Below are 12,725 nucleotides of genomic sequence, written 5' to 3'. Positions count from 1 at the left end.
CCCCATGCAAACCACCCCGCGGTGTTTTTCTCCATCTGACATTGCCACTCACTGCCTATCCTAAAACAGACCCTCCGATTCACACCAGCCCGTGATGTTTTTCTCACTCCTACTAGTGAATGTTATGTAACACACACCCATACAATGCGCACCACCCCGCGATGTTTTTCAGAAACCTATCCTACATTGCCACTGCATGTTCCCTGACGTCCCCATGCTGACCACCCCGCGGTGCTTTTATCCATCCTACATTGCCACTCACTGCGTATCCTAAATCAGACCCTCCGATTCACACCATCCCGTGATGTTTTTCTCACTCCTACTAGTGAATGTAATGTAACACACACCCATGCAATGCGCACCACCCCGTGTTGTTTTTCTCACTCCTACTAATGAATGTAATGTAACACACACCCATACAATGCGCACCACCCCGTGATGTTTTTCTCACTCCTACTAGTGAATGTAATGTAACACACACCCATACAATGCGCACCACCCCGTGATGTTTTTCTCACTCCTACTAGTGAATGTAATGTAACACACACCCATACAATGCGCACCACCCCGTGTTGTTTTTCAGAAAACTATCGTACATTGCCACTTCATGTTCCCTGACCTCCCCATGCTGACCACCCGCAGTGATTTTCTCCATCCTACATTGCCACTCACTGCCTATCCTAATTCAGACCCTCCGATTCACACCACCCCGTGATGTTTTTCTCACTTCTACTAGTGAATGTAATGTAACACACACCCATACAATGCGCACCACCGCGAGATGTTTTTCTCACTCTTACTAGTGAATGTATTGTAACACACACCCATACAATGTGCACCACCCCGCGCTGTTTTTCAGAAACCTATCCTACATTGCCACTTCATGTTCCCTGACCTCCCCATGCTGACCACCCCGCGGTGCTTTTCTCCATCCGACATTGCCACTCACTGCCTATCCTAAATCAGACCCTACAATTGACACCACCCCGTGATGTTTTTCTCACTCCTACTAGTGAATGTTATGTAACACACACCCATACAATGTGCACCACCCCGCGATGTTTTTCAGAAACCTATCCTACACTGCCACTGCATGTTCCCTGACGTCCCCATGCCGAAAACCCCGCGGTGCTTTTCTGCATCCTACATTGCAACTCACTGCCTATCCTAATTCAAACCCTCCAATTCACACCACCCCGTGATGTTTTTCTCACTCCTACTAGTGAATGTAATGTAACACACACGCATAAAATGCGCACCACCCCGCGATGTTTTTCAGAATCCTATCCTACATTGTCACTGCATGTTCCCTTACCTCCCCAGGGAGACCACCCCGCGGTGCTTTTCTCCATCCTGCATTGCCACTCAGTGCCTATCCTAATTCAGACCCTCCGATTCACACCACCCCGTGATGTTTTTCTCACTCCTACTAGTGAATGTAATGTAACACACACCCATACAATGCCCACCACCCCGCGATGTTTTTCAGAAACCTATCCTACATTGCCACTGCATGTTCCCTGACTTCCCCATGCTGACCACCCCGCGGTGTTTTTCTCCATCCGACATTGCCACTCACTGCCTATCCTAAAACAGACCCTCCGATTCACACCAGCCCGTGATGTTTTTCTCACTCCTACTAGTGAATGTTATGTAACACACACCCATACAATGCGCACCACCCCGCGATGTTTTTCAGAAACCTATCCTACATTGCCACTGCATGTTCCCTGACGTCCCCATGCTGACCACCCCACGGTGCTTTTCTCCATCCTACATTGCCACTCACAGCCTATCCTCATTCAGACCCTCCGATTCACACCACCCCGTGATGTTTTTCTCACTCCTACTAGTGAATGTTATGTAACACACACCCATACAATGTGCACCACCCCGCGATGTTTTTCAGAAACCTATCCTACATTGCCACTGCATGTTCCCTGAAGTCCCCATGCTGAAAACCCCGCGGTGCTTTTCTGCATCCTACATTGCCACTCACTGCCTATCCTAATTCACACCCTCCAATTTACACCACCCCGTGATGTTTTTCTCACTCCTACTAGTGAATGAAATTTAACACACACCCATAAAATGCGAACCACCCCGTGATGTTTTACTCACTCCTACTAGTGAATGTAATGTAACACACACCCATACAATGCGCACCACCCCGCGATGTTTTTCAGAAAACTATCCTACATTGCCACTGAATGTTCCCTGACCTCCCCATGCTGACCACCGCTCGGTGCTTTTCTCCATCCTACATTACCACTCACTGCCTATCCTAATTCAGACCCTCCGATTCACACCACCCCGTGATGTTTTTCTCACTCCTACTAGTGAATGTAATGTAACACACATCCATACAATGCGCACCAACCCGTGTTTTTCTCACGCCTACTAGTGAATATAATGTAACACACACCCATACAATGCGCACCACCCCACGATGTTTTTCAGAAACCTATCCTATATTGCCACTGCATGTTCGCTGACCTCCCCATGCTGACCACCCCCGGTGCTTTTATCCATCCTACATTGCCACTCACTGCGTATCCTAAATCAGACCCTCCGATTCACACCATCCCGTGATGTTTTTCTCACTCCTACTAGTGAATGTAATGTAACACACACCCATACAATGCCCACGACCCCGCGATGTTTTTCAGAAACCTATCCTACATTGCCACTGCATATTCCCTGACTTCCCCATGCAAACCACCCCGCGGTGTTTTTCTCCATCTGACATTGCCACTCACTGCCTATCCTAAAACAGACCCTCCGATTCACACCAGCCCGTGATGTTTTTCTCACTCCTACTAGTGAATGTTATGTAACACACACCCATACAATGCGCACCACCCCGCGATGTTTTTCAGAAACCTATCCTACATTGCCACTGCATGTTCCCTGACGTCCCCATGCTGACCACCCCGCGGTGCTTTTTTCCATCCTACATTGCCACTCACTGCGTATCCTAAATCAGACCCTCCGATTCACACCATCCCGTGATGTTTTTCTCACTCCTACTAGTGAATGTAATGTAACACACACCCATGCAATGCGCACCACCCCGTGTTGTTTTTCTCACTCCTACTAATGAATGTAATGTAACACACACCCATACAATGCGCACCACCCCGTGATGTTTTTCTCACTCCTACTAGTGAATGTAATGTAACACACACCCATACAATGCGCACCACCCCGTGATGTTTTTCTCACTCCTACTAGTGAATGTAATGTAACACACACCCATACAATGCGCACCACCCCGTGTTGTTTTTCAGAAAACTATCGTACATTGCCACTTCATGTTCCCTGACCTCCCCATGCTGACCACCCGCAGTGATTTTCTCCATCCTACATTGCCACTCACTGCCTATCCTAATTCAGACCCTCCGATTCACACCACCCCGTGATTTTTTTCTCACTCCTACTAGTGAATGTAATGTAACACACACCCATACAATGCGCACCACCGCGAGATGTTTTTCTCACTCTTACTAGTGAATGTATTGTAACACACACCCATACAATGTGCACCACCCCGCGCTGTTTTTCAGAAACCTATCCTACATTGCCACTTCATGTTCCCTGACCTCCCCATGCTGACCACCCCGCGGTGCTTTTCTCCATCCGACATTGCCACTCACTGCCTATCCTAAATCAGACCCTACAATTGACACCACCCCGTGATGTTTTTCTCACTCCTACTAGTGAATGTTATGTAACACACACCCATACAATGTGCACCACCCCGCGATGTTTTTCAGAAACCTATCCTACACTGCCACTGCATGTTCCCTGACGTCCCCATGCCGAAAACCCCGCGGTGCTTTTCTGCATCCTACATTGCAACTCACTGCCTATCCTAATTCAAACCCTCCAATTCACACCACCCCGTGATGTTTTTCTCACTCCTACTAGTGAATGTAATGTAACACACACGCATACAATGCGCACCACCCCGCGATGTTTTTCAGAATCCTATCCTACATTGTCACTGCATGTTCCCTTACCTCCCCAGGGAGACCACCCCGCGGTGCTTTTCTCCATCCTGCATTGCCACTCAGTGCCTATCCTAATTCAGACCCTCCGATTCACACCACCCCGTGATGTTTTTCTCACTCCTACTAGTGAATGTAATGTAACACACACCCATACAATGCCCACCACCCCGCGATGTTTTTCAGAAACCTATCCTACATTGCCACTGCATGTTCCCTGACTTCCCAATGCTGACCACCCCACGGTGCTTTTCTCCATCCTACATTGCCACTCACAGCCTATCCTAATTCAGACCCTCCGATTCACACCACCCCGTGATATTTTTCTCACTCCTACTAGTGAATGTAATGTAACACACACCCATACAATGCGCACCAACCCGCGTTGTTTTTCAGAAAACTATCCTACATTGCCCCTTCATGTTCCCTGACGTCCCCATGCTGAAAACCCCGCGGTGCTTTTCTGCATCCTACATTGCCACTCACTGCCTATCCTAATTCAAACCCTCCAATTCACACCACCCCGTGATGTTTTTCTCACTCCTACTAGTGAATGTAATGTAATACACACCCATACAATGCGCACCACCCTGCGATGTTTTTCAGAAACCTATCCTACATTGTCACTGCATGTTCCCTTACCTCCCCAGGGAGACCACCCCGCGGTGCTTTTCTCCATCCTATATTGCCACTCACTGCCTATCCTAATTCAGACCCTCCGATTCACACCACCCCGTGATGTTTTTCTCACTCCTACTAGTGAATGTAATGTAACACACACCCATACAATGCGAACCACCCCGTGATGTTTTTCTCACTCCTACTAGTGAATGTAATGTAACACACACCCATAAAATGCGCACCACCCCGCGATGTTTTTCAGAAAACTATCCTACATTGCCACTGAATGTTCCCTGACCTCCCCATGCTGACCACCGCTCGGTGCTTTTCTCCATCCTACATTGCCACTCACTGCCTATCCTAATTCAGACCCTCCGATTCACACCACCCCGTGATGTTTTTCTCACTCCTACTAGTGTATGTAATGTAACACACATCCATACAATGCGCACCAACCCGTGTTTTTCTCACTCCTACTAGTGAATGTAATGTAACACACACCCATACAATGCGCACCACCCCACGATGTTTTTCAGAAACCTATCCTATATTGCCACTGCATGTTCCCTGACCTCCCCATGCTGACCAACCCGCGGAGCTTTTATCCATCCTACATTGCCACTCACTGCGTATCCTAATTCAGACCCTCCGATTCACACCACCCCGTGATTTTTTTCTCACTCCTACTAGTGAATGTAATGTAACACACACCCATGCAATGCGCACCACCCCGTGTTGTTTTTCTCACTCCTACTAATGAATGTAATGTAACACACACCCATACAATGCGCACCACCCCGTGATGTTTTTCTCACTCCTACTAGTGAATGTAATGTAACACACACCCATACAATGCGCACCACCCCGTGATGTTTTTCTCACTCCTACTAGTGAATGTAATGTAACACACACCCATACAATGCGCACCACCCCGCGTTGTTTTTCAGAAAACTATCGTACATTGCCACTTCATGTTCCCTGACCTCCCCATGCTGACCACCCGCGGTGATTTTCTCCATCCTACATTGCCACTCACTGCCTATCCTAATTCAGACCCTCCGATTCACACCACCCCGTGATGTTTTTCTCACTTCTACTAGTGAATGTAATGTAACACACACCCATACAATGCGCACCACCGCGAGATGTTTTTCTCACTCTTACTAGTGAATGTATTGTAACACACACCCATACAATGTGCACCACCCCGCGCTGTTTTTCAGAAACCTATCCTACATTGCCACTGCATGTTCCCTGACCTCCCCATGCTGACCACCCGCCGTGGTTTTCTCCATCCGACATTGCCACTCACTGCCTATCCTAAATCAGACACTCCAATTGACACCACCCCGTGATGTTTTTCTCACTCCTACTAGTGAATGTTATGTAACACACACCCATACAATGTGCACCACCCCGCGATGTTTTTCAGAAACCTATCCTACATTGCCACTGCATGTTCCCTGACGTCCCCATGCTGAAAACCCCGCGGTGCTTTTCTGCATCCTACATTGCCACTCACTGCCTATCCTAATTCAAACCCTCCAATTCACACCACCCCGTGATGTTTTTCTCACTCCTACTAGTGAATGTAATGTAACACACACCCATACAATGCGCACCAACCCGCGATGTTTTTCAGAGACCTATCCTACATTGTCACTGCATGTTCCCTTACCTCCCCAGGGAGACCACCCCGCGGTGCTTTTCTCCATCCTATATTGCCACTCACTGCCTATCCTAATTCAGACCCTCCGATTCACACCACCCCGTGATATTTTTCTCACTCCTACTAGTGAATGTAATGTAACACACACACATACAATGCGAACCACCCCGTGATGTTTTTCTCACTCCTACTAGTGAATGTAATGTAACACACACCCATACAATGCGCACCACCCTGCGATGATTTTCAGAAAACTATCCTACATTGCCACTGAATGTTCCCTGACCTCCCCATGCTGACCACCGCTCGGTGCTTTTCTCCATCCTACATTGCCACTCACTGCCTATCCTAATTCAGACCCTCCGATTCACACCACCCCGTGATGTTTTTCTCACTCCTACTAGTGAATGTAATGTAACACACATCCATACAATGCGCACCAACCCGTGTTTTTCTCACTCCTACTAGTGAATGTAATGTAACACACACCCATACAATGCGCACCACCCCACGATGTTTTTCAGAAACCTATCCTATATTGCCACTGCATGTTCCCTGACCTCCCCATGCTGACCACCCCGCGGTGCTTTTATCCATCCTACATTGCCACTCACTGCGTATCCTAAATCAGACCCTCCGATTCACACCATCCCGTGATGTTTTTCTCACTCCTACTAGTGAATGTAATGTAACACACACCCATACAATGCCCACCACCCCACGATGTTTTTCAGAAACCTATCCTACATTGCCACTGCATGTTCCCTGACTTCCCCATGCTGACCACCCCACGGTGTTTTGCTGCATCCGACATTGCCACTCACTGCCTATCCTAAAACAGACCCTCCGATTCACACCAGCCCATGATGTTTTTCTCACTCCTACTATTGAATGTTATGTAACACACACCCATACAATGCGCCCCACCCCGCGATGTTTTTCAGAAACCTATCCTACATTGCCGCTGCATGTTCCCTGACGTCCCCATGCTGACCACCCCACGGTGCTTTTCTCCATCCTACATTGCCACTCACAGCCTATCCTAATTCAGACCCTCCGATTCACACCACCCCGTGATGTTTTTCTCACTCCTACTAGTGAATGTAATGTAACACACACCCATACAATGCGCACCACCCCGTGTTGTTTTTCTCACTGCTACTAGTGAATGTAATGTAACACACACCCATACAGTGCGCACCACCCCGTGATGTTTTTCTCACTCCTACTAGTGAATGTAATGTAACACACACCCATACAATGCGCACCACCCCGTGATGTTTTTCTCACTCCAACTAGTGAATGTAATGTAACACACACCCATAAAATGCGCACCACCCCGCGTTGTTTTTCAGAAAACTATCCTACATTGCCACTTCATGTTCCCTGACCTCCCCATGCTGACCACCCCGCGGTGATTTTCTCCATCCTACATTGCCACTCACTGCCTATCCTAATTCAGACCCTCCGATTCACACCACCCCGTGATGTTTTTCTCACTGCTACTAGTGAATGTAATGTAACACACACCCATACAATGCGCACCACCGCGAGATGTTTTTCTCACTCCTACTAGTGAATGTATTGTAACACACACCCATACAATGCGCACCACCCCGCGCTGTTTTTCAGAAACCTATCCTACATTGCCACTGCATGTTCCCTGACCTCCCCATGCAGACCACCCCGCTGTGCTTTTCTCCATCCGACATTGCCACTCACTGCCTATCCTAAATCAGACCCTCCAATTGACACCACCCCGTGTTGTTTTTCTCACTCCTACTAGTGAATGTTATGTAACACACACCCATACAATGTGCACCACCCCGCGATGTTTTTCAGAAACCTATCCTACATTGTCAATGCATGTTCCCTTACCTCCCCAGGGAGACCACCCCGCGGTGCTTTTCTCCATCCTACATTGCCACTCACTGCCTATCCTAATTCAGACGCTCCGATTCACACCACCCCGTGATGTTTTTTTCACTCCTACTAGTGAATGTAATGTAACACACACTCATACAATGCGCACCACCCCGTGTTGTTTTTCTCACTCCTACTAGTGAATGTAATGTAACACACACCCATACAATGCGCACCACCCCGCGATGTTTTTCAGAAAACTATCCTACATTGCCACTGAATGTTCCCTGACCTCCCCATGCTGACCACCGCTCGGTGCTTTTCTCCATCCTACATTGCCACTCACTGCCTATCCTAATTCAGACCCTCCGATACACAGCACCCCGTGATGTTTTTCTCACTCCTACTAGTGAATGTAATCTAACACACATCCATACAATGCGCAACAACCCGTGTTTTTCTCACTCCTACTAGTGAATGTAATGTAACACACACCCATACAATGCGCACCACCCCACGATGTTTTTCAGAAACCTATCCTATATTGCCACTGCATGTTCCCTGACCTCCCCATGCTGACCACCCCGCGGTGCTTTTATCCATCCTACGTTGCCACTCACTGCCTATACTAAATCAGACCCTCCGATTCACACCATCCCATGATGTTTTTCTCACTCCTACTAGTGAATGTAATGTAACACACAACCATTCAATGCGCACCACCCCGCGATGTTTTTCAGAAACCTATCCTACATTGCCATTGCATGTTCCATGACTTCCCCATGCTGACCACCCCGCGGTGCTTTTCTCCATCCTACATTGCCACTCACAGCCTATCCTAATTCAGACCCTCCGATTCACACCATCCCGTGATGTTTTTCTCACTCCTTCTAGTGAATGTAATGTAACACACACCCAAACAATGCGCACCACCCCGTGATGTTTTTCTCACTCCTACTAGTGAATGTAATGTAACACACACCCATACAATGCCCACCACCCCGCGATGTTTTTCAGAAACCTATCCTACATTGCCACTGCATGTTCCCTGACTTCCCCATGCTGACCACCCCGCGGTGTTTTTCTCCATCCGACATTGCCACTCACTGCCTATCCTAAAACAGACCCTCCGATTCACACCAGCCCGTGATGTTTTTCTCACTCCTACTAGTGAATGTTATGTAACACACACCCATACAATGCGCACCACCCCGCGATGTTTTTCAGAATCCTATCCTACATTGCCACTGCATGTTCCCTGACGTCCCCATGCTGACCACCCCACGGTGCTTTTCTCCATCCTACATTGCCACTCACAGCCTATCCTCATTCAGACCCTCCGATTCACACCACCCCGTGATGTTTTTCTCACTCCTACTAGTGAATGTTATGTAACACACACCCATACAATGTGCACCACCCCGCGATGTTTTTCAGAAACCTATCCTACATTGCCACTGCATGTTCCCTGAAGTCCCCATGCTGAAAACCCCGCGGTGCTTTTCTGCATCCTACATTGCCACTCACTGCCTATCCTAATTCACACCCTCCAATTCACACCACCCCGTGATGTTTTTCTCACTCCTACTAGTGAATGAAATTTAACACACACCCATAAAATGCGAACCACCCCGTGATGTTTTACTCACTCCTACTAGTGAATGTAATGTAACACACACCCATACAATGCGCACCACCCCGGGATGTTTTTCAGAAAACTATCCTACATTGCCACTGAATGTTCCCTGACCTCCCCATGCTGACCACCGCTCGGTGCTTTTCTCCATCCTACATTACCACTCACTGCCTATCCTAATTCAGACCCTCCGATTCACACCACCCCGTGATGTTTTTCTCACTCCTACTAGTGAATGTAATGTAACACACATCCATACAATGCGCACCAACCCGTGTTTTTCTCACTCCTACTAGTGAATATAATGTAACACACACCCATACAATGCGCACCACCTCACGATGTTTTTCAGAAACCTATCCTATATTGCCACTGCATGTTCGCTGACCTCCCCATGCTGACCACCCCCGGTGCTTTTATCCATCCTACATTGCCACTCACTGCGTATTCTAAATCAGACCCTCCGATTCACACCATCCCGTGATGTTTTTCTCACTCCTACTAGTGAATGTAATGTAACACACACCCATACAATGCCCACCACCCCGCGATGTTTTTCAGAAACCTATCCTACATTGCCACTGCATATTCCCTGACTTCCCCATGCAAACCACCCCGAGGTGTTTTTCTCCATCTGACATTGCCACTCACTGCCTATCCTAAAACAGACCCTCCGATTCACACCAGCCCGTGATGTTTTTCTCACTCCTACTAGTGAATGTTATGTAACACACACCCATACAATGCGCACCACCCCGCGATGTTTTTCAGAAACCTATCCTACATTGCCACTGCATGTTCCCTGACCTCCCCATGCTGACCACCCCACGGTGCTTTTCTCCATCCTACATTGCCACTCACAGCCTATCCTATTTCAGACCCTCCGATTCACACCACCCCGTGATGTTTTTCTCACTCCTACTAGTGAATGTAATGTAACACACACCCATACAATGCGCACCACCCCGTGTTGTTTTTCTCACTCCTACTAGTGAATGTAATGTAACACACACCCATACAATGCGCACCACCCCGTGATGTTTTTCTCACTTCTACTAGTGAATGTAATGTAACACACACCCATACAATGCGCACCACCCCGTGATGTTTTTCTCACTCCTACTAGTGAATGTAATGTAACACACACCCATACAATGCGCACCACCCCGCGTTGTTTTTCAGAAAACTATCCTACATTGCCACTTCATGTTCCCTGACCTCCCCATGCTGACCACCCCGCGGTGATTTTCTCCATCCTACATTGCCACTCACTGCCTATCCTAAAACAGACCCTCCGATTCACACCACCCCGTGATGTTTTTCTCACTCCTACTAGTGAATGTAATGTAACACACACCCATACAATGCGCACCACCCCGTGTTGTTTTTCTCACTCCTACTAGTGAATGTAATGTAACACACACCCATACAATGCGCACCATCCCGTGATGTTTTTCTCACTCCTCCTAGGGAATGTAATGTAACACACACCCAAACAATGCGCACCACCACGTGAGGTTTTTCTCACTCCTACTAGTGAATGTAATGTAACACACACCCATACAATGCCCACCACCCCGCGATGTTTTTCAGAAACCTATCCTACATTGCCACTGCATGTTCCCTGACTTCCCCATGCTGACCACCCCGCGGTGTTTTTCTCCATCCGACATTGCCACTCACTGCCTATCCTAAAACAGACCCTCCGATTCACACCACCCCGTGATGGTTTTCTCACTCCTACTAGTGAATGTTTTGTAACACACACCCACAAAATGTGCACCACCCCACGATGTTTTTCAGAAACCTATCCTACATTGCCACTGCATGTTCCCTGACGTCCCCATGGTGAAAACCCCGCGGTGCTTTTCTGCATCCTACATTGCCACTCACTGCCTATCCTAATTCAAACCCTCCAATTCACACCACCCCGTGATGTTTTTCTCACTCCTAATGGTGAATGTAATGTAACACACACCCATACAATGAGAACCACCCCGTGATGTTTTTCTCACTCCTACTAGTGAATGTAATGTAAAACACACCCATACAATGCGCACCACCCCGCGATGTTTTTCAGAAAACTATCCTACATTGCCACTGAATGTTCCCTGACCTCCCCATGCTGACCACCGCTCGGTGCTTTTCTCCATCCTACATTGCCACTCACTGCCTATCCTAATTCAGACCCTCCGATTCACACCACCCCGTGATGTTTTCCTCACTCCTACTAGTGAATGTAATGTAACACACATCCATACAATGCGCACCAACCCGTGTTTTTCTCACTCTTACTAGTGAATGTAATGTAACACACACCCATACAATGCGCACCATCCCACGATGTTTTTCAGAAACCTATCCTATATTGCCACTGCATGTTCCCTGACCTCCCCATGCTGACCACCCCGCGGTGCTTTTATCCATCCTACGTTGCCACTCACTGCGTATACTAAATCAGACCCTCCGATTCACACCATCCCGTGATGTTTTTCTCACTCCTACTAGTGAATGTAATGTAACACACAACCATTCAATGCGCACCACCCCGCGATGTTTTTCAGAAACCTATCCTACATTGCCATTGCATGTTCCATGACTTCCCCATGCTGACCACCCCGCGGTGCTTTTCTCCATCCTAAATTGCCACTCACAGCCTATCCTAATTCAGACCCTCCGATTTACACCATCCCGTGATGTTTTTCTCACTCCTTCTAGTGAATGTAATGTAACACACACCCAAACAATGCGCACCACCCCGTGATGTTTTTCTCACTCCTACTAGTGAATGTAATGTAACACACAACCATACAATGCCCACCACCCCGCGATGTTTTTCAGAAACCTATCCTACATTGCCACTGCATGTTCCCTGACTTCCCCATGATGACCACCCCGCGGTGTTTTTCTCCATCCGACATTGCCA

The sequence above is a fragment of the Cavia porcellus genome, unplaced genomic scaffold (genome assembly GCF_034190915.1).
Source record: "Cavia porcellus strain 051 isolate PalLab524CR breed Dunkin Hartley unplaced genomic scaffold, mCavPor4.1 scaffold_44, whole genome shotgun sequence".
NCBI lineage: Eukaryota > Metazoa > Chordata > Mammalia > Rodentia > Caviidae > Cavia > Cavia porcellus.
Note: the sequence above shows the minus strand (reverse complement) of the source record.